The 27113-nt window shown below is 40.0% G+C and overlaps 1 long non-coding RNA gene across 1 annotated transcript; it reads right to left on the bottom strand.

Annotated features, from left to right (window-relative positions):
* On the bottom strand, positions 1-27113 carry LOC113010934 (uncharacterized). The gene is made up of 4 exons (XR_013903054.1): positions 26958-27113; positions 6642-6693; positions 2824-2889; positions 1-2692 (listed from the first exon to the last, which is right to left on the bottom strand). It is a non-coding gene; the product is annotated as an uncharacterized LOC113010934 (long non-coding RNA).

The raw sequence follows: 27113 nt of genomic DNA, 5'->3' as shown, positions 1-27113 counted from the left end.
TTTGGACTTTATATGTGATTTATTTTTATTGGAAAAAAGGTCAGGCAGTACTGACACACATGTTCACTGTCAAACAAACAAGCTGATAAATTTTTAAAGTTGTACATTACCGCAAGGTTATTTACCAGGAAAGTACAAAATGTACAGATTTAGAAAAAAAAAACCATCCTCAGGCATGATTTTAAATGAATATTCTCAAAAGCAATTTTTTTAAGTCGTGTTATATTTGTCCTACTTCGGTCATTTTTCATTTAAAGTGCTATTGATGTTAAACTTTTCACCCAGCCAATCATTATACACCTTTTTCCAGAACCGAGCCAGAAGTCCAGCAGCTCCAAGTGTGCTTGTGCTTTTGTGGGTCAGCGGGTGTCAAAGGTCACGAGTTTCACTACGTGACAGAGACTGCATGTGTCTTTGTTAATTCTTCACAAATTACGGACACAAAGCTTTTGTGGTCATCCTCTGTTCGTTTATGACAGTTTTATACTCAGCAGGGCCATAATCCAAAAATAAATCAAGTACTTCATTCACAGTTTGTCATTTGCTCATTATGGCCATACTCCATAATGAGCGAGAAAAATTGAAAATCCATAACAGATCATAATTGATTAGTATAGCAACAAGCCAGGTTTATATTGGATACAACTGTTGGCAAACATGTGCAAAGTTTCATTTAAAATATAAGATGTTAGAGTTAGAGAAAAATACAAAAACTGTTTAGATCTCGAGTATTTAAACACAAGTAATGGGGTAAGTAATATACAGTTACAAAAACAAACAAGTATTATATCCATTTAAACCGAAATTTGGATTGATTAATACTGCAGCACTGCTGAAAAGCTTTGGCTCGTTCACACGATGAAATGGATTTAATAAAATGGATTTGTTCATGCATTGTTCGCATTAGGTTGCAGATTAATGCCATTTATTTATAAAATTTAACACATTTCTGCAATGGTTATTTTCAGAGCAACAACTACTGGGTCACAAATATAAATAAATAAAAGTACAACAGGTTATGTAAGTTGCAGATCACGGATTTTCTATTCAGACTATTTGTGACATTTTGCTCTGCGATGGTTTTCATCCCTCCCAGGTTCAGCTCTGGAAGCTTTTCAAGCCAAGTACTGGTCTGACAACTCATTAACCAGTTTGTCTCCCATGAACACCTCTCTCTGTTTTAAAAGCTAATTGTTAGCCAGGTTAATGACAGCAGCAAGTTTGCTTCCTCAAGAAAAGGCAATTCACAGTGCACCTGTCACATTTCCTGTAAATTAAGAATAGTGGTAATACTTGAGCATTCCCACACTTTGTAATATATAATATAAACAGACAAAGTGGTTTATTTGGAATTAGTCAGCAACAGTGACACATTTATTTAGTAGTACATTCCACTTTAAAACACAGGAAAAAACAAATTGTCTTCCTTTTTTAAACTTTTTTAAGTTGGCTGGTACGTTGTGAATTGAACCTTTTTATTATTTTATGTGATTTTGTGTAGACCCCAAAAAGCTTAGATTGATATGAGGACTGGAAATAAGGGCAACAGCTATCTTTCTTATACATAAAAGAATCTACATACATAAATCTACATATTTACATACAAAAAATACATATTTTTAATCTTAATCAAATGCAGTTCTATTCCCTGAATGGCTAGCAACTACATTTACCACACATATAAACATGACAATGGCATGGATCTTCTAAATGAACTCTTGTCTAAACATATTCAAAAGAAGAAAATAACTCTCACCATGTAAAAGTCAAGTGAGCCTCAAGTTTAAAGGAAATATCTGGAATAATAGCCCAAATCTAATGTCCCAGTATTTAATTTACATGAATACATGTGCCGCAACCAGCTGAAACGCTCTCTTGTCGATATAAGATTTCTTTTTGACCTTCAAGAGTTGACATCGCTCCCATGTCCACGAGTCCCTGACCTCATTGTGTCCCCAGCCATTTATGTGTTACCATAAAATCATCTGTTTCTGGCAAACCAGCCATTAAGTGAGTTATGCCTGACTTGGCAGCCGGGAGGCAGCAAGGAAGGCTGTCCAATCCTGCAGACAGGCTAGTCCTAGTTCAGCGGCCCACACACACAAAAAAAGACCCCTTCAATCATTCCCATGGTTCTTATTCTGGGCAGCAAGCATGGTGTCTACAGTTTCCCAGGCCCCTCCTAAAAAATGACACATTCTCAGACCAGATGCTTCAGACAGCCAGTACAGAGCTGTGATTATTAGCAGGGCCTTCTTTTTGTGAGGGCCAGCCTATTTTTAACCAGGGATGAAAGTTTGAATATCCTTCCACCCCTTGAGCACACTAACAACTGCTGCCAGATATTGGAGGCTTTGAGCCCAGACTAGGGGTGCCTGGAGGGCATTGCTCCTATTCGGAGCAGCGCGGCAGCGCTGTGCGGTGTTTCTGGCAATGCTACATTTACTTTCTCTCGCTGCACAGAGCCCACAGATGACTGCCAAAAAAAGGGACCATCGATGAGTGATTGAGAATGCTGTAAAGTTGCCTGGACCTTTGTGAAGACATGTGACCGCCTTCTTGCTCGTTCGCTGGCCAGCAGTGATTGCCAGGGGCATTCCAGGAGGGTATATTTCTCATACATTCCTACATGTTTGCATAGGACTCTGCTGTGGGGGCTGTCATGAGCGAGATGCAGACGACAAGCTGGGTTCTAGAGCAGAATGAGGGCTGTCAAAGCTTCGCTGTATTAGATGATGATGAAGAAAGACAAATGCTTACACACAGGACAAAATAATGCCTGCTGTGCAGAACAAAGACAAATGATTGCTTTCGGTGACTTACTCACTCAGTCTGTCAGGGCGGAGTTCCCTTCTTTGGTGCTTACTCAGTCTGGAATGGGAAATGACTCTGAAACAGAAGATTGGTTTTTTGTTATTCTGCACTGGCCTTCTGATCTGCACCTCTGCCAGCTGAATGTTGAAAACATGAAAACAGTACACACACACACACACACACACACACACACACACACACACACACACACACACACACACACACACACACACACAAATGTCCATTGTGTCAGTGTGCGTACTCTCCTTAAGTGTTCCTGATTTCACAACACGATCAAACCCACACGAAGCTGAGATTCAAATTCCTCTGTGTGCTATCTGTACAGTAGGGGGAGTGATGGGGATTTAGTTGGGAGGTCAGAAAAAGTGCCATTAAAATGCATCATTGTAAGACCTTGAAATCTGCTGTGTTTAGAGGTCTTGGCTCCGGCACAGTTTACACAGTCTGGGCCACATTCATGCTAAGTAGTTTCTTCAAAGACTCTAAAATATTACAATTTGTTTTTAAAAAAAAAAAAGGGGGGGGGGGGGGGGGGTTGTGGTCAAAATAATCCCCTGATTATAATGGTTTTCACTGTTCATTGAATCGACAAAAAAGGCTTAAGGAAACAGAGGGAAAAGTCTCAAACTTAAACCTTTTCAATCTTTTGATTTCAAGAACTCCAAAATTTAATGTTCACATATTTGGCAGTTCATGCCTCAGCTGAACATCAGCTGAGAGAGGTCTAACACAAGGCTGATGATTAAGTGAAAATCAGCCCCCCGCATGGTATTTGGTACTTTAGCTGCGTCCCCATATTGTCTGTAAACAAACACAGGTACAGATCATGCAAATTGTTTTTGCATGCACATGCAACCGATAAGCCTGATATATCGCTTTAACAAAGGCTCTCTGCCAAAGAGTACGAATTCCTCCTGGCCCTCAGACTTCTGCAGGCGCCATTCACCACTGCTCTGGAAATTACTTACCCAAGGGGAGAAGAGAGAGAAAGACTATTTTAGGAGTTCGCCTAAAAATATTTCACAAATAATGACAGGAATGAGTGTACATAGGTCAATGTGAGTTTATGAGTCACTAACAATGCCTAGGATTGTAAATGGCTTGGAAAACGTATGTGATGCATAAAGTGAAGTGAGTGTCTGTGTGTGCAGTCATTCTGTGAGGAGGCTAAATGGAAAGAACATGCAAAGTTCTCTCATTCTTTTGCTCTCTTAGGCCCACTGTGTCTCCCCCTTCAATCAGTCTTTCCCTCATCTTTCCATCTCTCCAGGGAAGGAAAGTCTCCGAGTTTCTCAGGAATGTTGACTTCTCTGTGCTTTGGTCCCCAGAGGGATGTTGGTAGGGGTCTTGACCCTTCTTCTCCTGTATCCCTGGAGCCTATCAGCTAACTAAGTTAGCATGAGATAACTCTCTCCTCCTGGCCCCTATTGTAGCCTCTTACGCTACCCTCCCTTTTTGTTTCCTTCACCCAGGGCTAATATGAGGCAGGGCTTCATTAGAAGCAGGAGAGGATCTATCAACCTACCTTCTAATCTTGGCCTGTGACAACATTTCTCTTTCTACCCTTCTGCACACTGGGGCTATCTCCTTTGCTAAACTGCTAATGGGCATCCAGGCATGTGTTTGTGTGTGCTGCAGTGATTCCATTTATATTTCACAATCATACATTTTTCATTTAAAGTATCAGGTTAAACATGAATTTGTGAAATGTAAGAAGTCTGTGTAATTTATATCTGATCACATGTTCCGACTAACAGAAAATATTACAGTTGTGTAATATCATAGAAAATGTCTTACAGATGCCCAGAGATACTGAATAATTGCGCGGAGTTCAGCTAACCTCCCAAGTACGTCCACTAAGGTTGTTGGTGCTGCTACATGACCAAAAGCCTCTGGGAGCATTTTGTATGTCATCGGAGCTGCACAGGTCAGTCACTTCCATTGTGTACATGGGCTCTGATAAGAGGTATAGGGAAGTGGTGACACATAATTGTTGGAAACTCTAATAGGAAACTGTTTCGGTTTTGTTACATCAGAAACAGCGCTGAGCTCTTTTGTTATCTAGAATTTTATTTGAAATTGTGGTTTGCTTGTTTCAAGTAAGAATCCAAATGACACAAAAACAATTTTTGTGTGAACTAGAGCAAAGATCTCCTCCTCAATAACTGCTTTTCTTATGAACACTTGTAATGATGAACTATTAATCAAATGTTCAATAGATTTTGTAAAAGCATCAATTTTTGCTGGAAGCATGGTCTCTTTGTTGGGAGATGTTGTCATTAAAGTCACACCAGCAAACAGTTCTTTACTTAAGCTAGCATGTTTAAATGTTTGGTTAAGCTTTGTTATGTAGACATTTCACTCATACAATTTTTATTGTGTTTTAATGTTGTTAAATCTACAACAACACGCAGTCCAGGGATGGTGGCAGTAGTGATGGCAGTGCTGTATCTGTGCAGGATATTCTTCTTTGCTTCTTCTCTGCTGCAACCTTTCTATGTCATGGAGGCTATATTCTTCAGTTCCATGACTTAAGATGATTGTAATCTGTCTCTTGTTTATTGTGTATTTTCTCAAGCTTTACTTATTTCCCTGTAAGGTCAGTAACCTCTCAGTTTTCTCCCACACACTCCCACAGTATATCCTGGCTCTAACATGGGTCTACCTCTTGTCCTCCTCACCCCTTTACATTGCCCGAGGTTCCGCTTGAACTTAGGGACACACTTTGTCCCTCAGTGGGAGAACTTGGAACCAGAAGGAAATAGGCCTTTTTCCCAAGATTAAGACAGGCAATGCTCAAGAAAACATGAGGATCTGCTTAAAAAATGTGTCACTGCAGGGAGATGGTGCTTAGTACTAACGCTGAGACTCATTCTCTCATTGTGACTTTTAAGTCATTTAGAAGGTCAAAGCTGGAATGCAAAGCTTCAAATAAGTGATGCATATTTGAACTTGTGACCTAAAATCTGGATTTGGTTAATCTTTTACAAGTTATTTGATGCCATTATTTGTTAGTGCACCCTTGTTGTGCCATACTATATATAAAACCAAAAAAAGTCGCTATTATTTATTATTTATGATTTCCATTCTGGAACTGAAAAACAAAGGAAATGGACAAGCCCATACCTTGTTTAAAATGAACCACAGTATTTTCTTCCCCCTCACTTGAGCCATTTATTGCTCGTCTCTTAAATGAACTAGCTGCCTGCAGACGGATATTACTCACAACTCCAGTGACTGCCAAGTTCTGGTCTGAGGGCCATTAAGGTGTTTAAAGTCAGCCATTCATATTTGTGCTGGATAGCCTTTCTCTATTTTAAATATTCCCCTGAAATTTTTAATGAAATATAGCCACAGCGATTTTTCTGAGAGTGCACCGCATAATGCCTTTCCATCCTGCATAACCAAGCATCATTCAACACCTTAAACGTTATACATGCAAATTATACCTTTGTATTTGCCTTCAGGTGCAGCTGCTATATTTTAACCTTGAACTAAGTTACATTTGAAATTTCTGGCTTTACTTCCAAAGTCCAAAGACCCGAGCGTTAGGTTAATTTGTTATTCTAAACTGGCCATAGGTGTGAATATGAGCGTGAATGCTTGTCTGTTTCTATGTGTCAGAATGTGACAGGCTGACAACCTGTCCAGGCTGTGCACAGCCTCTCCTCCTATGGCAGCTGGGACAGGCCCCAGCCTTACTCTAACACTAACCTGAATTACATTACATCAGAAAATGGATGGATGGATAGATAGATGGATGAATAATTGGATTGATAGTTACGTGCCAGTGCATGTATACTTACAGGTGGGAGGGACCAGGGCAGGGAGTTCAGTTCTGCTGGTATACATTTACAGCTGTAAGCAAATTAAGTTATAGTTAAGTTATTGCTGCTCAAGTTAATTATTCAGTTAACAGTAGTTTAGTAGTTTAGTGTTTCAGCAGTGCACTGTAACGGCTTAACACAGAGAATTTATGTCTCTGTGTTCTCTGTTAAGTTATTATATTGTCATAGTGTGAAGCTATTTGTGGACCATATGAAGAATAGCAGCTGCATCGGTGTACCTAATAAGGATCCATATAAACTAAACAGCAGCAGCAACTGATGTAACATAACTGAGAAGTTTGTGCTGAAGAGTCAGTGCATGTCAGATTTAGTAAGTACCCCTCATGTCTCTTTGGAACTAAAAATGAGTCATTCATAAGCTTATGCTGTTAGTATGATCTCACTTGAAAACCTGCAAAACAACTGGAAATGTTGGGGATAATCTGCTTCTGGACCTAGAGAAAATGCTTTGTACACACAGATATTATTTTTGTGCTATTACAACTCACACATACATACTGTGCAGAGTTTTAGTTATGCATTCAGGTTCATGATGTAGCTTAAAGTAACTTGTTTATCCTTAAATTTGCTGTGTAGTCAGTAAAGCTGGCCCAGTGTATAGATTTGTTGATTATATAGGATTGCCTCTTGCAGTTCACAGTCTACTGCTTGACCTTTGAGCATATTTACCTCGAACAACCAGCATACTAAGTGATCGAGGTAGAGATAAATGCATTGACAGCATGCCAGCGTCTGCCAGAGTTGCAAGCTGTAACATTTTAATTTTGTTTTGATCTTAACTGGTTATGCCTCTCTTGTATTTTCATTGACTTCATGTGCAATCAAACCACATCAGAAAATGTGCACGTTCTGTCTGAACACATATGGTTGGCTTCAAAATCAGGGAAATCGAAATCTGATCTTGTTTACCAGACACAACTGTAGAACTTGCACACATATGGGTCAGTTATGGTATGAAGTATTGTGTATTGTCATAGGGAGAAATTGTTTAAGGAGTTTCTGACGGCCAAATGCCACATGTGGTGGTGGGGGAGTCATCTAGCCTGGCAAAACCACAACATGGTTGCTCATAATCATCAACATACGAATATTATCTTCGATAACTTGCCAAAAGAAACAAGTATGTGATTCAAGTGCATTTCTATATTAAATACATCCGTAACTCATCTGGTGGATTTAGAAATACAAGTCCAGTGCTTATTATAAATTTTCCTATGATGTTGTATTGCTACAACAGTTTTCATTTTAAAGGTTGCACTTGCAACTCAAATAATGTCCTAATTATAATCATGTATACAAATCAATCAAATATCTGTTCAGTATTTACGCCAAAAAAAAAAAAGTTTTTAAATGAGTTCTTAATCAAATGATTTTAACTCCCTCTCTCTTTTTGGCAAATGATTTGCACATAATAAAACAAGTGTTAGCAAGTAGAGATTGGGTATTTAAACTTGTAGATAAGTATGTAAAACAACAGTTACAAAATTATTTATGGCACGGGATAGCATGGTGGTGTGACGGGAATAACCACTGCCTTGCAACAAGAAGGTCCTAGGTTTGAATCCAGTCCTTTCTGTGTGGAGTTTGCATGATCTCCCTGTGTCTGTGTGGGTTCTCTCCTTCAGCTTCTTCACAATATGCATGATGGTTGTCTATTTCTCTGTGTTATCCCTGCAACAAAGTGGCGATGTGTCCAGGGTGTGCTATACCTCTCACCCTATGACAGCTGAGGTACACTTCAGCCCCATCCCACCAACCTGAACTAGACGAGCAGAAAATAAATTGATAGATGGACATTTATGGTATGGTGAGTTATTATAGTTACAGGAAAACGACAGTGAAGGTGACTTTGAACACATCTGTATTTGCAAATACAAAAGCAAGATAAATAACCTACACTAAAAAAAATGCAAAGGTATCAAAATGGGTTGAGCCAAACTGGCTTTTTGTGTGCTTGTGGAGACAGTTCCCTTGGGTGTACTTTACCCTAAAGACTAAGGCCATGGAGTCATCCATGCAGCTTGAATTACACTAGACCCCTGTGACCTTAGAGTCACAGGGATAAATGCAAACGTGACAATGTGGATAATTGCCCACTAAAGATAATGAACTGTTGACTGAGATCAATGTCTCTCCCAAACACTTTTACCATGTAAACTAGTACTAAATTAATTTAAGACTAAAATGTCTGAAAGCTCTGAAAAACTGGCGGCCTGAGACACCCACTCACACAGTCTGCCCAAAATGTGTTGAGGGGCAGCTAACTAAACACAAGTGTCAGTCCAAGTAAACATACGCACATTTTGCGCTTTCAAGCTTGAAAGCTCTGAAACAGGGAAACAACAACATGCAGACATTCACAAATCAGAAACAATCTAGACATAACACAACTTGCTTTTGTGTTATGTAGTATATCTTCCTACAATTTCTGTAGTGTAATCAAATTTTAAAATGGCCAGGCCTATATTAAACTGTGTCAAATAAGGAAAAATAGTGTCGTGTGTAGCACAGTGAAACATTGGGTTGAGGATATTACATTGCTAACTTTGCTGTTAGTGAATTTTTAAATAACTGCTAATGATAAGTAAAGTAAAACGAATTTCCTGTATTAAAATTGGATAAACATGGATACCTGTAACTTGCTAACACAGGGTTACTCAACTACATGATAACAGTCATTCTCTTGTTTTAACCTCTGCTAAGATAAAATCACATGAAAGAAGCAACATTGCTACATATATAAAAAACATGTTAAAAAAAACAGTGACATGCAACACAGGGAATATAGGAATATTTGATCGGAACCATTAACAGTGTGCATCAGTCACAATTAACACATATTTTAAATTGCACATAGTCTTAAAGAAGGAGGACACAAGCACACACTTTGATTATGAGAAAGTACATGTAAAATGAAAGCACCAACAACTATATGTCTTCATCACACGCTTGCTACAGAGTGACAAGCGATAACTGGCTTAAAAAAAAAAGGACTGACCGTGATTAGGACTAATGTATGGCAGGAAAAGAAGCAGTGATTGGGTGGGAATGCTGCTGATGGGGGCTTAAGTGAAGGGGACAGAGCAAGGAAGGTATAGTGATGTTTAGGGCTTTGAAGTAAACACGATGAATATCTTCTGTGTTTATCCTTTAATTTGGTGCCCAATTGTGAGAAGATTGGTTTACAAATTGAAAAATGAAGGTCAGGTGCAGAGTCTGGTAGTAATACTCACCTCTTTTTAGTGGAAAGTGCACACTCAGATGCTTACAGTATGCACACACACACAAATATGCAGAGAGAGAGATGCCTGCCGGCAGAGAAACTCCCAATTTTCTCATGTCCTATTCAACGAGCTTCATCTCAGTCCTTCAGAGTACCCACTTCCATGAGGCTCAGCCACTTCCCCACCTTTAACAGGCGAGGGAAAGTTCGCATTGAGCAGCACGTTTTTATTTACAGCAGTCAAGGTGCTGCCCCTAAAGTCTCCGTTAATGCATTTTTGTCACATATTTAAGAAAGTCAGATGAGGGTTTAAGAGAATTGTGGAGCGGAGACTGGAGCCCTAACTTGCTACTACTCTCTGTCTATGGAGACTAAGAACATCTTGTTTTCATTACTGGAGAGGCAGGGGTGGGGGGAGGGCAGAGAAAAAAAAGAAAGGGGAGTAGAGGTAGTAGTTTAATGTGGATGTTTTATCTGATTTTTTGCGTGTGTGTCTGTGTGTGTGCATGTGAACAGTAAATATGTTTTGTATGTAATGGTCAACACAAGTACTGCCATTAGCCCTGTAGGGAGATGGATCAGAGACTGTGAGGACAAAGACAGACAGAGCTGACGACATCCAGATGACAAAACATCACCCTTTATGCAGAGCTATCTGTCATCAAGGAACTGTGGCTAACTCATGTGACATTACTAAGCATCCTGTTTTGTTTCTGCTGGGACAACTTCTTGTTTGAATCAGTTACAGAGCAGCATTTTGTATGAACACTCTGATAATGTGGTCATCAATCAAGATTCGCCTGTGAACCACACCAGAATGCACATACTGTACACAAACCTTTGATTCCTGATTCGCCTGACCTCACCACCTTACCGCTTTCGTTCATGAACCGCCGACTTTTCAACAGACCTGGTTTGTGAAGAACTGGTTCATGTACTTACACCCTTCAGTTCACTTCTAAAGCAAGACCACTGCTCAAAGACAAATAGCACCTTTTAATGTAGCGTCATTACTTTTTGTAATTACTTTTAAGTGATCTTGCTCCCACAAGTTGCCTTTTGTTTGCCTGACTTTGATTCCCTTGGCTTGGTTGGTTGTTCAGACGAAATACTTTGACTTTTACAAAGTTAGGTAGGTAATGTCTGTTGATGGGGTTGGCAGTTGAACAGCCAGACAGAAACTGGGGGGGAAATCTCTTCATGCAGTACCCTGCTTTGCTAAACATGCTCTCACTGGAAAAGAAGGAGCAGGTGACTATAAGTGTGAGTTTCTCAGTGCAGACACATTCACATAGCTGACTGGGCTACAGAGGTAACCTAATTTCTCAAATATCCCATATGTAAATCAATTTCCACAACTAAGAGTGGAGAATTACTGAAAAGCAAATTCAGCCAATTTTTTTTCTTGCAAAAGTAGATGCTTTTGCCATGTTTACAGACTGTCTGAGTGTGCCTAACTTAAAGCTTGAACATAATCCAGAGTTTTGTTTATATTACACTCGATATGCATGAATGACTGTGGCCACATGTTGTTTGATGTATCTGGATTTTGGGAACATTTTCAAATCAGGAAACTGCAATGCAAGAACTTTAAATTAGACTTTAGATTGGGGAATTTGATGGGACACAAGTGTGGAAAAATGAAAAGATTCAAAAACAGTGACATCAAAACATCAGACTTAAAGTCTACATAAGGTTCTTAACGCTTTACTAGTGGGACCAGCATGTAAAGTATGTGGTCTGATATTTTCTCGGGGTAATTTGGTTAGGTCTTTACAAGTCAGGTGGATAAGCAGCAGAAATCCATCTTTAGTATTTAAAATGAGGAGAATTTATTTAAAGCATTATAGCAGTGTGTGAATAGATCTAACAAGTAGATGTTAATGATGTGACAGCTGGATTGCCACATCATGAAATGTCTTCCTAAACACAGTGTTGATTTTTTATGCCTCTACACCAGCATCATTCTTGCATGCTTCAGTCCATCTTAATTTTGGGAATGTGATAGCTCTTCAACACCCTTAGGGGTTAACTTCACACTCATTCGGAACTGATTGCTTTTTGTCGCTAAATACTTAAGCTAACTGTGAGCTCACAAAATGTGTTTTGACCATAATCCAGGAATTGCTGGGTTAATGCTGATCAATTACAAAGTGTTAACAGTTTATGTATATAATGGAAGTGAAACTGTGTGGTCATCATGGACAGGTCACCAGTCTAATTCAGGGCCAACACAGTGAGACGGATGACTATTCATGGCCAGTTTAAAAACACCAGTTAAACTAACCTGAATTTGTTTAGACTGTGGTAGGAAGACGGTTTATACAAAGAGAACCCACTCACACACAGTGAGAACATGCAAACTCATTCACCACTGTGCTGTTCTTAAATTACATTGTTTGGCAAAAAAATATTATGCAATGTTATAAATTATTCAGGAACAGAAGGAAAGATTATGACCATATCTCATATTTGGTAAAATACTGAATTGGTGTCCACCTGTTAAAGTCTTCACTACATATTTTATGAGTCCAACATGGAATTAAACTGCGCCTTGACTGATTATTAGTGGCACACAACCACAAGGCAGTAAGCAGGGGTTAAAGCAGGGGAGCAGCATTCTGGCACCTTCAGTTAATGAGTTATTAAATCCAATAGGCAGGTTCATGCATGTTCCTGCTGAATGAGTTGACTTTGTTGTTCGTGTGCAGCCTGATGTTGCTTCCAATGACAGCATAGTTATATTTGCTCAGTAAAAAAAGACCAAAAAATGACATTTCATTGTGAGCTTACACCTTAAACATGTTCTTTTACCTTCTCATTCCCGGGATGTGTTCATTATGCAATTGTAAAGTTGCGGACATGGTACTTAAACATCTTGTTCGTTTTTTAAAATTCACGGGTAATTTTAAACACAACTTTTCAAGCAGCTCAACAAATATCACCAAATTCACCAACTGTGCGCATGTTTTTCCCTGCTAGTATTTCACATGGACAGAGAGAAAGTGTGCAACACTAAAAGATGGGGAAAGATGTAAGAAAGAGAGGAAAGGAGAGGAAGACAAGATATTATTTTGAAAGGTAAGCACTGCTCAGCCAGTGGATCTTTATGAATTTGAAATTTAAACTGTAATACAGTGTCCTAATTCATTTTAGTGCAGGCTAAACTGGTTAATTTGCAGTACTATGATAAAACTTACAGGGATGCACTATGTTGCACTGGTTTCATCTACTACTTGGTTATATCGAGTTCAGCAGACATCAATTTTAATGTAAGTTGATAGAGAGAGCGAGGTTTAAGATGTTGAGAGATTTGTGACGTTTAGCGTGTTTGGAGTGTGTAGTTAATGTGTTGTCTTGTGTAGTTAGCATGTAGTGTTGTGGATAGTTTTGTGTTGTGTATCAAAACAATGAGGCGACTGCTGTCTCCAGGTAGAAAAAGGAGTGATACACCTGCTGCTGTCAGACCTGCAGGTATCAGGCGGTGATGTTCTCCTTTATAGTGGACAGAAATATTTGGAGTGGCACAAATAATTTGTGTGGCATCATATTGAATGCAGAACAGCTGATTGTTCTGTAAATAGTTTGAAATGGTTATTTAAAAAATTAAGGTAAAAGGTAAATGGATGCAAATAACTTTGTTGTTTGCAAAACTTGTGCATAGGATTTTAAAATTGACAATTTATATTTGCATTTAAAGTTATGAAATATGATTCGTTAAACATGTTTGTGGTTGTTACAGTAAAAAATATAACTTTTTCTACTCTGATTTTATGTTTTTTATCTGATTTTAGATCAGTTGTGTTAATACAGTATGTCAAAATGAAAACATAACTGTAAATTCAGACACGTGAGGTTGTGCTGAAAAGGATGATACCAAACAAGGCAAAGTAAATCGATTTTAAAGGTAAAATGTGGAGGGAAAATCAAAAGTAGTTAAAAATGGCCAATTATACCCTGGACCCCAGAGGGTTAAAGGTTGTTTTTTTTTTTTAAAGTAACGCAATAGTTACTTTTCAAGTAATTAATTACTTTTAGAATATTGTAACTCAGTTACTAACTCAGTTACTTTTTTGAAGAAGTAACTAGTAACTATAATTAATTACTTTTTTCAAAGTAACTTGCCCAACACTGACATTTATACTAACTTTACAGTGTCTAGTGGTTGGTATATTCTTATATCTTGTTGAATTCATTTGGCTAAATACACAATACAATAGGAGCAGCACTGATCACAGTCCATACAAAAAGAAATGTTCACTGGAGCTTGCAAAACAAATTATTCTCATTTATTCCTAAGCAATTCTTCTTTCAGAGTGTGCCCCTATAAATCTATCTTAGGGCTCCCCCCACCTGCCAAATCCGACTTTAACCCCTGGTAGTAAGTAAGGTTAATTTAGGCATGATTACAGTCACTAGATCAAATACAAGCAGGCAAGGCGTCAGATCTTCTAAAAACACCACACATGTACAAACATGGAGAGAGAAACAATCACATCCTACCTGAGACACCCTGTTGTTACCAGCAACAAGGGAGATAACACTGCTTCCTCTCCTTCCTTTGGGTTTGACTTTATCACTTTACATGTGTGTTTATAAATGGAACTATCTATTCATACAGCAAGACCAAAAACCCTCCTGTCTTCCTGCTAATGTTTGTCCTCAGGCATTATCACGGCCACAATACTGACTATATTGACCATCAGTATCAAAGCATACAACACCGTCTGTGTCCTTTTGTACTTTTGATCTCTGCATTTGTGACTGTAGTTTTATCAGATGGAAGAGTAAAAACTCCAAATGTATAACATGTGAATACCTCAGGAGATAATTGCAAAGATAAAGCAAAATTAAGAGAGATTTCAGAGTGTGGTGACAGCGTAGAACAAATGTAACTTTTCAGTCAGCAACTAAATGAACGCAGCTCTGTGATTTAGATCTAACATGTAATGTAGTAAGCTAAGGCAGCACGGCCGGTGTCTTCATCCTTTGAAAGCTTTTTGAAGACGGCGGCAAACACGTGTTATGGAAGTGTCAGGAAACAGGTGCTTTGTGGCTCAGGCAGCGCTCCCTCTTTGATATCCTTTATAAGAAACAGACGGTAACTACCGGGTGTGTCCATAAACACTGAAAGCGCAAGTCTGCAGAGACCCCTGCATGTCAGTTCCCTTGTGCTATTAGCTGATGAAGGATGGATTATTCCAACAGTTTTATTATGATGGAGACTTAAACATTAACCATATATTTAAAAAAGTCAAACTTAGTGTGAGCCCATAGTTCCATATACTGATGAAATATATCTTTAAAATTTATACAGTTCTCTCATACTATCCTCACTAGAACTATTCAATTTACTCAAATTTCTTAGGATCATTTTTAGGATATAAACACATTTTTACAAAGCATGGTTAATTTGACTGACTACTTTAATACCTTTTTGTCAGATCACTAAACTTTACTTTGAGAGGCCGTGTAGGTAGTACTCCATGTCCACATGCTGGACTATTCCTGGGCAAGATACCGAACTTCAAACTGTCCCCTAAGCACCTATCGGCATGTGGTAATCAGTGTTGGGTAAGTTACTTTAAAATAGTAACTTAGTTACATTACTAGTTACTTCTCTCAAAAGTAACACAGTTACTTCAAGTTACTCGTTACTTTCAAAGTAACTAGTTACTAGGGAAGGTAACTTTGGTTTTACTCAGAATTCTCTTGTTAATGTGTTGCTTCCATAACTTTGCCAGTCTTCTAGCTTGCTTACTTGCCACAAGTGCACTGTGCCACCTACCAATAGAAAGAAAAAGATAATGTGCATATTTCCACGAGAGAAATCCCACGCCTGGACCGTCATTGACTGCTGCCATGATTCTAGCCTACGTCACAGTGTCATCTGCGCCTTTTACATCCAACACAAAAACTGCAGTCGTGGTGCTTTCGATTGTACTCAGAACTCGGAAATTCTGCCTTCCGAATAGGAAGATGTAGGCAACACCAGACTGCAGATGAGCTGCATACAGAGCTGGACTGGGACAAAAAAATCATCCCGGGCATTTTGACTAGAGACTGGCCCACCATTATAGGAAAAATCATAAAGCCTTTGAATGAAAATAAACACTGTTGTGACAGTGATGTACACTGTCTGATGGTATATATGCATCAATCTATCAATCGTTTGTTGTAAGATTCAGATAATTATTTTTTAAAAGCTAGACATTTTAAATGAGAATAAGAAAGAAAAGTATTTCTTTGTGCCCCCCTTTCCCTGTTAATGCCCTACCTGCCCCCCTGGCAACACTTTGCTAGACCCGCCCCTGCACAGTTACCAGCTGTCAGCTACTTAGAAAAGGATCCTGGGGTTATTTGTCTCTCAGAAACAGTTCATAACTTCCCTTCAACTCATTCATGTCACCTAAAAGGTAAACCTGTTTCTCCATCACCTGTTCAGCTCTGATGATCCAGTAAGGACATCTCCTGGTTTCATCTTCATGTTTCCCTCTCACCACATAACCAAACCATATCATGACCAGCAGCTTTTTTGCAGCTGTGGCTCCAGCAAACATCAGCTGATACTAGAAATTAATATTAAATAAATTCTAACAACAGCTGATCAAACGTGCTGCTGTTGTTTAGCGCGACATCCGCTGGTTTCCTCTTTCGGCGCAAAGTGGGCGATAAACACACAAGAGAGAAAAGACGATCAGCTGATCACTGATCAGTTTTCATGATTGAAGTAGAAACGGGAGAGGGAGGGGAGAGAATGAGAGAAGAAGAGGCAGCTGTGCAACGTAAAGACACAGAATAACTCCAGCTTTGTGCCTTTTCCATTGTAGCTGAATTACGGGACAAACTGTCACCTCAATAAGAAACGCGTAATATTTTCTCTGAATACCAGACGGGACGGTTGGCAACTCTAATAACTTATGAACAAAATAAAGTTTAACATCGTTAACATCATAGCACCACCCAGCTGTATAGAAACTCCGTCATGCTAGCTAGCACGCAGTACGGAAAAAGTCAGAATAACGAAAATAAACTCCACCTAAACTTGGTTTATATCTGACCCAGAGAGACTGCAGGTCATAACTTCTTACCTGAAGTTCAGTTCACACTTGGACCGGCGGCCGCCTCGGTCTCTTTTCCGTCTGCGTCCCTTTTCCTTCATCCACCTGCTGGCTTCCACCACTTGCTAATGTTACTGAATCTGTGGAAGCTCCGCGATAGCCACCACACGAAGTAACGAGTAACGACCCTATCTAAATCCCAGTAACGAGTAACGCGTTCCTGATTTTGGCATAATAACTAGTTACCGTGCTCGTTACCACAATAATAACGTAGTTACTGTAACGCGTTACTTAATAACGCGTTAGTCCCAACACTGGTGGTAATAGATAAAAAAATGCAATTAAAGTACATAGAATAAAGTCATGTATGCTTGAGTTATTCTGGTTTGTCGTATTTAAATACTTTGAGTGTTTAGTTAGAGTATATAAATACCAGACATTTATTTTGCTGTATCATTAAAGAACATGAAATGGGATATTCTTACTAAATATGAGGAAGTCTTTTAGATTTAGCAGGCAATGCTACTCAAAATGGGCCTTGCTTACTGCCTTGGCCTGTATTAGCAGTCACTTCGCTGATACCTATTAGCAATATTACATATATATATATATATATATATATATATATATATATATATATATATATATATATATATATATATATATATATATATATATATATATCCGGGCCAACAAGATCCGGGCCATCAACACATACGCCCTGCCCGTGATCAGGTACCCTGCTGGGGTAATAGGCTGGCCAAAGGAGGAGATAGAAGCCACTGACATAAAGACAAGAAAGCTCCTGACCATGCATGGAGGGTTTCACCCCAAGTCCAGCACCCTGAGGCTGTACGCTAAGCGGAAGGAAGGGGGCCGGGGACTGGTGAGTGTCAGCACCACAGTCCAGGATGAGACAAGGAACATCCAAGAATACATTGGGAAGATGGCCCCAACTGACCGAGTGCTCAGTGAATACCTCAGGCAGCAGAAACCCAAGAAAGAGGAGGGAGACGAGGAACCATCATGGAAGGACAGGCCCCTGCACGGTATGTACCACCGGCAGATAGAGGAGGTGGCTGATATCCAGAAATCCTACCAGTGGCTGGACAAAGCTGGACTGAAAGACAGCACAGAGGCACTAATCATGGCAGCACAAGAACAAGCTCTGAGTACAAGATCCATAGAGGCTGGGGTCTATCACACCAGGCAAGACCCCAGGTGCAGGCTGTGTAAAGATGCCCCAGAGACAATCCAGCACATAACAGCAGGGTGCAAGATGCTAGCAGGCAAGGCATACATGGAACGCCATAACCAAGTGGCCGGCATAGTGTACAGGAACATCTGTGCCGAGTATAACCTAGAAGTCCCGAGGTCAAAATGGGAGATGCCCCCAAGGGTGGTGGAGAATGACCGAGCTAAGATCCTGTGGGACTTCCAGATACAGACGGACAAAATGGTGGTGGCTAACCAACCGGACATAGTGGTGGTAGACAAACAGAAGAAGACGGCCGTAGTGATCGATGTAGCGGTTCCGAATGACAGCAATATCAGGAAGAAGGAACACGAGAAGCTGGAGAAATACCAAGGGCTCAGAGAAGAGCTCGAGAGGATGTGGAGGGTGAAGGTAACGGTGGTCCCCGTGGTAATCGGAGCACTAGGTGCGGTGACTCCCAAGCTAGGCGAGTGGCTCCAGCAGATCCCGGGAATAACATCGGAGATCTCTGTCCAGAAGAGCGCAGTCCTGGGAACAGCTAAGATACTGCGCAGGACCCTCAAGCTCCCAGGCCTCTGGTAGAGGACCCGAGCTTGAAGGATAAACCGCCCGCAGGGGCGTGCTGGGTGTTTTTTTTTTTATATATATATATATATATGTATTAGCAATCTATTCACACAGCTGGTGCCAGCTTGGAACAGCAAACACGCATTTGTAATTTTAACCTGATACTGTCAGCTTTACCTCTTCTATGACATTCAATTGAAATTACAGTGGTACTATAAAGTTTTGTCTGGCAGACAATAACGATACGCAGCTCAAACTGTCCTGCAGTCTAAGCACAGGCATGACTGTTTAAATTGAACCTTAAGCAACATAATTTAAAACACATCTTAAAATGTTCTCATCTGTTCCTCGAGGTGACTCTCCAACAGCGATCACCTGACAGATGACTCCTCTTCCAGAGACATCAAGGCTGACTGTGTCACTCCACTGCGCCCTCCCAGGAGAAGCGGAGGCCAATATTTACTGACACGCTCAACCGCCACCCAAATGATGCTGGAACCAAAAAAAATAAAAATTGCTTCTGATGTGTTAATCCGTTCTGACACAGCATTGCGCCTCTGAATTAAGATGTCATTTTTTATCATCAAAGTGACACCTGTTTAAAATAGGAGGCCTGGGATGATTTATGTGACTGTTATTCTTGCCTGTGAGCAGAGAAAAGTGAGAGGAACTCGGCCTACGCGCATATATCATTAAAGCGTGGTTGAAATGACCTCACAAGGGAGTGTTATGAAATGTTACTATAGAAATTGATGTGTTTGAACAGCTAGATTGGGACAGCAGTTAATATGTTCAGATGCCTCACTTCCTACACGTTCCTGAAATTGTCATCTACCAGAACAAAGCATTATATTAACCTAAAGTAAGATTTAATACATGTGAGAATTTCCTCCATTACTGTATTTACTCTGCCCGGCTCGGTGGTCTCTTAATACCACGGAGTGGCACACACGCTCTGTATCTTGCAGAACTGCACATAAGCATAAAAAGTTTGCTACCATCAGTATCACTGAATGATCAGCTTCCTGCATAGCTGAATGCTTTGGCTCTGTTAGCTGTCAGACTAAACTGTGGGGAGTTAGAGCATGTAGCCCAGATGTGAGCCAAGGTGTCCACCCTCTCAATCTAATCAGATTGATTAGGGGCAGTAATCTGCTGGGCTGGCACAGGACTCTGCTCTTCATGAGTCTGATCAGTGAGAACTCACAAGATGGCTGGATGTTACACAGTCCAGAGCAGCTTAGGACTGCCTGCTCCTCCAGAACACTGACATGAGAACCGTTAGGTAGAGTGGGATTCTGACTATGGTGTACTGTGTCTGTTTTAAATCAAAACTGCGGTCTCAAAGAGATCAGGTCGCATTGGGCATTCTCAGCTGTAAGCATATTTTTATACTGTTTTTTTATGTAATATTGTGCCTTTTCAACTTGACTTCCTTCCATCGGATGGAAGCTGCCCGAAACTTCAAATCAAAGTAGTCAGCATATAAGAACTGGAGCTGAACTTATAAACAGGCACAGCAACAGGAGGTCTTATTCAGCTCCGGCCTGAATTTCAGAGTTTGAATCCAGCCCATAGAAATGATTCTAGAGGGATGTGGGAACTGAGATACTGGTGCTGACAAGCTCGCCAAATGATCAGAAAAGGAAATGCTGCTCTCAATGACCTTACTGTTATCCTTATGAACACCACATAAGTCTCCTTCTGATACCGGTCTGGGTCTGAACCATCCAATTCAGTCCCATCCCAGGAACTAGCCTTCCTCTCATTTCCTGTCTGTGAAACAGCCGTCTCCTGTTTAAATTATGCCCCAGTGCCTCCCCAGTTCCCTTGCACATAGCTATGCTCTCTCCTGCTGTCTTCCTCCTCTCTCTCCCGCTCTCTCTATCACTGTTGGCTGCAGCTGCCATGTTTTCCTGGAAGGACGGCAATACGCTAACTGGGTAGGCAGCTGTTTGATGACCTGTAAGGTTCAGAGAACAGATGATAAAGACAAATAAACAGCACTCTTTAAAATACCTTGAGGATTTGAAAGAATACATGGACATTTTTGGAAACGCAATCATTTTCTTGCTGAACGTTAGTTGAGAAGATGCTTCTCTAATGTCTGAGAAAAAATGAGCAGGTTATTCTTGAAACAATTGTTGTTTTCTTTTTTTTTTTCACCTTCGTGGTTCCAAAACACCAGGATAGCAGCAGTGAAAACACTGAGCTTTAGGCATTTTAGTAGAACATCACTATCTAGTGGGTAATTTTATGGAAGCTACATGAATGTTAGACATGTTAGAATTCCCCACTTTAAGGCAAAAATCAGGATGGCCATAGTCTGGTGCAACAAAAGAAGATAAGTTATATGGAAAAAAGTAGTTGGCCGCCTACGCAGTACACCTACAGGAGCTACATGGAAAATCATAACATCAAGCTCTTGTTGCACAGTTTTTGTGCTGATATGAATGCAAGAGGAACTGAACCAGGACAGCACTGGTGACTTTTACACACTAGCAGTCTGCACTTGGTGGCCCATTCTGAGTTGCTGTGGCTTCTAAATGCTTCCACTTTGCAAAATTACCACTTACAGTCGATGGTAAGAGGTAAGAAACTTTCCGCATTGGTAACACCCTCAAATTCAGTGAGCGATTTAAAATGACACATTCTTTCACAAATAATGTTTTAGGGGTGAGCGATATAAACGATATACGATAGAAACTATATAAATTTGGCCAACGATAGAGATTTTGACTATACCGCTTTATGCTGTAAGCTGGTGTTCTGACAGTGTTTGTCCCTTTTCATTTGCCTCAGTCTTCAATTTTCACAAGTTTCTCCTTCAGATGTGTCCCTCCCCTACCCCAGTCTCCACTCTTCACTTTGTCTCCTTGCTTTGCTACACCTCTCCAGTTGCGTGGCACCACACCTCCTGGTTGTTATCCTGATGGTCTCTCTCCTTTGACTCCATCCCAACCCTTTCATGCTGAGGCGTGACACGCAATGCCTTTAATGTGGCCTTGGCCCCATGTTCCTCCTGCCTGTTGGACTCATCCAGGAACAGTAGATCTCAGATCCACCCTGGGTGATTGATGGCAAGAATACCCTCTCCTCTCACCCTCCCCGCCCCAACCCCTGTTAGGGGGACAGCATAGCGTTTCATGAGCTCATCTGTGTGGCGCCCAGGAGCTGCACCTAAAATGCAGACTGCACTCATGTCTCGCCCAGTAAGACTCCCTGGGGGACACAAAGCATGTGTGACCTCCTTTTACCCAGGCTGCACCCCATCTACAAACTACTCTCACTGTATCACCATGGTCCCATTCTTAATTTGTAGTGACATACTTCAACATTTATCAAGATATACCATTTAATTTTACATCCAAATATGCCCGTGAATAAATAGATAACTTTATTTTGATTATTACAGGTAATTTCTGCAGTTTGAGATTTTGCCAAAAAAAATAAGAGAAATATCAGAGGAAATTTGAACAGTGTTGTTATTAAATGCATTTTTTTAAGCCTGGCTGAAGTGGAAAAGTGGACATAAAATAAAACTTCATGAAGCATTTAATTCATATAAGTCCAGTATATCTTGTGATTATGTCTCTACCTGACGTTTGCATGGGACTGTGGTTCTTTTATGAAGCAATATGGGAAGTAAGAGCATGAAGTGAACATGTAACACAGAACAACTCACCTATTCTCACCTCAACAGCACTGAAAGCATCAAAACACTGTAATTAAATATAATTAAGGAGCTTGCCACATTGTCTCACCAGCTATTGTCTGGCAGTCAACTGCATAGTCATGTACCAAAATTTCATAATCTCTCCCTCTTTATTTTGTACCCTTCTCTTCAGTGTTTCAATCAAAAATAGGCAAAAACAACTTGAAAAGGTTTATGTTAGCCATTAATCAGACAAGGCAGATTTTTTTTTAAAGTAGAGTATAGTTGAGGTTACAGCCTGCTCCAAGACCCCAAGACAGGCCCCCATGTTACATATCTAATAATAATAATAATATTAATACTACTACTACTACTAATAATAATAATAATAATAATGATGATGGGGGACAATTGCAGTTGTGCTAAAAAAGAAAGAAAGAAAAAGAATAATAGACAGAAGCTACGGGATGGAAACAGGAAAAATGTTCCATCTCCGGCATGTTCAAGGTTCAAGGTTCAAGGTTCTTTCAAGGTTCAAGGTTCTTTATTATTTGTCACATGCATAGTTATACAAGTATAACACACAGTGAAATGTAGCCTGACACGCTCCTCGACATGTGCAAAAATTGAGGGGGGTGTAGAGGAAGAACATTATATATAAGTATATATATATATATATATATATATATATATATATATATATATATATATATATATATATATATATATATATATATATATATATATATATATATATATATAAATGGGAGATGCCCCCAAGGGTGGTGGAGAATGACCGAGCTAAGATCCTGTGGGACTTCCAGATACAGACGGACAAAATGGTGGTGGCTAACCAACCGGACATAGTGGTGGTAGACAAACAGAAGAAGATGGCCGTAGTGATCGATGTAGCGGTTCCGAATGACAGCAATATCAGGAAGAAGGAACACGAGAAGCTGGAGAAATACCAAGGGCTCAGAGAAGAGCTCGAGAGGATGTGGAGGGTGAAGGTAACGGTGGTCCCCGTGGTAATCGGAGCACTAGGTGCGGTGACTCCCAAGCTAGGCGAGTGGCTCCAGCAGATCCCAGGAACAACATCGGAGATCTCTGTCCAGAAGAGCGCAGTCCTGGGAACAGCTAAGATACTGCGCAGGACCCTCAAGCTCCCAGGCCTCTGGTAGAGGACCCGAGCTTGAAGGATAAACCGCCCGCAGGGGCGTGCTGGGTGTTTTTATATATATATATATATATACACACACACACATATAGTATATACACTGGGTGAATGTGCAGTAGTAGCAGCAAGCAGGTGAATTCTGTACATTAATATGAATAGATATCTGACTATTTTACAGGATAGACAATATAAACATATTTAAAATTAAAGGAATTGGAATGTACATTGTGCCTTGCCTTGTAAGTCTAAGTTTATTGCTGACTTTTCACCTCCTATTTAATGCCACCTCTTTTCCATCAGATTTGTTCATCTGCTTGAGTTCTTCTCGTTTGTTTTATTTCGAGGATATTATCATGAAGACAAATAAAACCATCAACAGGAAAAATAAATGCAAGTAGACAACTTCTTCAACATCTAACATCTTGATCCGGATTGACAGTTTTATCTGACTAGCAATCCAAAGCAATCACAAGTTAGACAAAGAAAACCAGTAAAAGCTAAGCTATGAGCTGAAATATTTATTTTACCTTAAAATTAAATGATTCAGTGAATAGCAAGTTTTGCTTTTGCTCTAGCATTATAGCACGAAAGGCTGATCTTTTCATGCTTTCTCCTCCCACCTTAGCAGAGAGAAGTCTGTCTCCCTCTGCATGTGGGACATTCCAAGTGGGCAGGAATCTGAGGACAGAGATCACCTAATCTCTTTGAATGAAGTAGCACCTGTTGGCGCAGCGCTAGATGAGGAAGAAAATACCAAGATCAGTGGCAGCTCTTTGTTGACCCGATACACTTCCCCCGATGTATCAGCTGGCAGCTACTTGAAAACCAGTCGTCAGGTCCATCAGGATGACTGATGGACTCCATTAAAACTTTATGTAGACATATGTAGATATAGATATAATTCACATCACTTGTACTAAATTTGTGCTTGCAAAATTTAAGTTAGAATGACACAGTCTATAATTTAAGTTTATCCCATCTTAACCATGTTTACTCCATCTATAGACACACCATCAGCTTTATTTTATAGCAATTTGGTGCACATTTCTAAATACCCGTAGTTTTTCTGGAAACATTAGAGCAGCCTGATTAGGGCAACACTCTTACCTGATGCTGTAAGAGCGTTGCTGAGTGAGCCATCTGACTCAAATGAAACCAGATCATTCATTTAAGAATAGAGCACCCATTGAAAGGACATGCAATCCAGTCTACCAGTACCAGTCAAATTATCTCACCCAGCTGTTCACGAGGTGACCATGTGCTGAAGAGGACCCTGAGAGACTTGCGAGAAGGGGCATAAATCACAACTGAGGACGCTGCAGTTGTTGCGTGTGTCTGCATGTGGTGAAGACATTAGATTGTTGTCATAGCTGCTTCGGAGAAGTTGTCGTTAGATGTGTTTGTGTTATTATTCTGATTACACTTGGGTTCTGTAAGCTGTCTCTTGTAGCCTCTGAAAATTGGAAGTGCAGAAGAGGTAATAAATGAAATGCAAGCTGAGTGCCACATATCTTCTTTGTGTAGACTAAAGTATGAATGTATCCACACTTTGGTTTATCCTGATAAATGATCTGGATTTCTCTTGGAGGGAAATTGTTAATGTGGCCAGAGGAGGTCTAGTTTTTCCTCTTGTCCAAGGTTATTTAAACTAAACCAACCATTCCTTTAAATGTCTCAAATCCCTTACAGCATGGGCCACAGCCTTAATGCCTGTCAAAGGAACGCTGCTTTGCATGTAGCCTGATTATTATCTGCTACACAAATTGCTAGTAGCTGGATTGTTCACGGCTGATGGTCCCAAAGTTTATGGATTGAAACTGTTGGAATGTGGACAATTACCACTTTCACTTTCTCACAAAAACCTTAATACAGTTTACATAAACTATTCTCTTGAAAATTCTACTTTAAAGAGCTATATCGGGCTCTAGGGCCAGCTCAAACAAACAGAGAATCTGCTCTGCAATTCAGACATTACTCTACTAGCAAGGACAAACAACGATGACGATGTTGTCACATTTCAGACTGTAGGCGCTGGCAGAATTCAGTTGTAAGTAGGCTTCATTTAGGTGAAATATGTTGTACCACCCACCACTAAGGTCTGCTCAAGGTTAAATTTTGCCAGACTTTAAGCTAGACTACTATATCTTTCTTGTGATTTAGGGGTCACAGAAACAGGAAACCGCAAAGAAGTTAGTCAGCAAACACCCGAACTGCTAAAAACGTTCTCCTCAGTTTCTCGCTGCTTATTGTGCTGATTTGTCACAGTGGTAATCTGTGTCAAAGACAGGTTATTTATTTGAAAAACAAGCCCTATTCTTTAGATGTTATTTTATGTATGTTCACGATTACTGAAAAGTACAGAGCACAGATTTCTTATGGGAATGTTAAAAATGCCACTATTTTAATTGTATTTAGAGACTGATCAAAAATGACCAGTCTTACGATTTTTATTGTGTGTGCTCATATTTTAGGGAAAAAGAAGTAATGCAAAAGATGAAATAGACTAAAAAGAGTTGACCTGTTGTCAAAAGTTGCTGAGCACCTAAGAGTGGTTGAACAGTTTAACCTATAATTACCACAATTAAAATAATACTCATATTAACAGAGAAAAATTGCTTCCAAATGGTCTTTCACATGCGCAAGAAAAGAAAAACAAAAACACATGGCACAATCTGGCTTCAGAATTCTGGCAGCAGAGCATGACATGTCAAATCAGAATTAATTTTGCATAGAAATGAGTAACTAGCTGCTTTTATGAATATACCACACGTGAGTACAATATGTCCAGTAGTGAACATTTTGCAGCGTGACCTTTGATTTTAATGTTCGTAAGCAGAATTCATGCGTCCTTTTCGATTTGTTGCTGTACTATCACGTTGCATGGTGGGAATTTCCATGTAACTTGGTGGACAGAGACTGAAGGCAGGAAAAACAACTTAAATGTGTGTTAGAACTGTGAGGGGACTCAAAAAGTTGCTCATAAGCCAGATAACTAAACAGATTAAGTAAGAGAGTGGAAAACAAGCCAATACGTGAACACAACGTGCAGTATTTGAACAGTAAATATGTGATTTTAGGAGATTTTGTGATTGATCATTTCCATTCTGATTCCTCACTTTAAAGTGGTCTCACGGGAGAAAGAGAGGGAAATACAGTAAATATTGCACATACTCTGACGTATCACAACCTGTTTTGCAAGGAAAATTGTAGGGGTTGACATCAAAGTCAAAAGCCCACTGCCAAAATCAAAATGTCAGCCATTTGGCCTATTAAATTCACTGGACCCCTCACTCCTGTGATGAGGAGAAACAAAAGAGACTCCAAAGTCAACACAATTTTCTCTCTTTCTGACGAAAAAAAAAAAAGCACACTTACAGGTTTTGTCGCTCATAGACTGAAGAACACTGTTTAAGAGATCTCCAGTGGTATTACCGCTTTGTGGGGGTTTTTTCAAACTACCTCTGGCAATAACAACCTTATGTCCAGTAAGTGCCCTTTCAGTAAAGAACTGATGTAGAGGCCCATTGCTGA

The sequence above is a fragment of the Astatotilapia calliptera genome, chromosome 18 (genome assembly GCF_964374335.1).
Source record: "Astatotilapia calliptera chromosome 18, fAstCal68.1, whole genome shotgun sequence".
NCBI classification, from domain to species: Eukaryota; Metazoa; Chordata; class Actinopteri; order Cichliformes; family Cichlidae; genus Astatotilapia; species Astatotilapia calliptera.
Note: the sequence above shows the minus strand (reverse complement) of the source record. Positions and strands in the feature narration are given on the sequence as shown.